This window comes from Ceratotherium simum, chromosome 2 (assembly GCF_057802395.1).
Source record: "Ceratotherium simum simum isolate JZ-2026a chromosome 2, ASM5780239v1, whole genome shotgun sequence".
Classification (NCBI taxonomy): domain Eukaryota; kingdom Metazoa; phylum Chordata; class Mammalia; order Perissodactyla; family Rhinocerotidae; genus Ceratotherium; species Ceratotherium simum.
In genome coordinates, this window is record NC_141901.1 from 69,695,378 (window position 1) to 69,696,484 (window position 1,107).

Consider the following 1,107-nt stretch of genomic DNA (forward strand, 5'->3'; position numbering starts at 1 on the left):
CCCGGGAAAGTGATGGCAAAGGGGCGAAGCTTCGGGGGTGGGCAGACCTCTGCCAGGATTCTCGGGTCTCTGAGTTTCAGCCTTCTCATCTTTACGACGGATATGATGCCTACCCATTAGTTGTTTGGGGGAGTAAATGAGATGATGTTTGGAAGACATCTAGTATAGGCGAGTGACAAAAGTTCTGTTCCCTTCCTCCTCTCTCTCAAATTACTTCGAGATCAGAGGAGAGAAAGGAGTGGGTAGGAAACGTGACTGTGACAGAATGGGGGCCACTTCTGGTCTAAAGGATACTTATCTCTACACAAAGGCCTCCTGATTCCAAGAGGCCTCCAGATTCCAAATAAAATAGTAGAGCAACAGCCACCTGAGTTTTTGGACTAGCTGAATTCCGGATAAAGATGCTTGTAAAAACGAGCTGGTGCGAATCCAGAAAAGGACTTGAAATGCCCAGGCTTTGCCATGGCACCTTCACGTTTTTTCCGCACTGCCTTTAGAGGTTTAGGCACAGAGCGAGCTCGAATTTGGCCAAAGGCCTGACTTCCCGTGGCGCAGAGGGGTAAAGGTCAGGCCAACAGGTGTGGGAGGCTTCGAGGTAAGGGAGGAAGGCGCAGGTGTCAGAGGCGGGCCCCCTGTTTCTCTGGCACAGGGGCTCCAAGGCTGCTCATGGTGTTGCCAGCAGCGGGTGCAGGGGCCCTGCCCTCTATCTGGGCCTTGAGCCCGGAGGAGGCCGACAGAGGCGGCGGCTCAGCCCTGGTGGGCTTCCCTCCCCTCCGCCGGCCCCGAGCGCGGCGGCGGATGCCTGGAAGTTGACGCGAAGCCCGGCCGCTGGGAAGCCCCGGGCGGCGGTCGCGGGGGCTGGGCCGGCTCCCAGTGCGCAGATCCGGCCTTCGCCCGCGCCGCCCGGCCCTCGGCCCGGCCCGGAGGAGGAGCCCTCTCGCCGCCGGCCTCTGTGGCGTGAGGCAGGGGCGGGGGCGCGGGGAGGGAGCGCGGCCCTTCAACTGGCCGCCCCGCCCCTCGCCGGAGAGGCGGGAGGAGGCGGCCCTCCATTGGTCGGGCCCGTCGGCCAATCCCTGAAAGCCTGAGGAGGAGGTGGGGGGCAGTTCG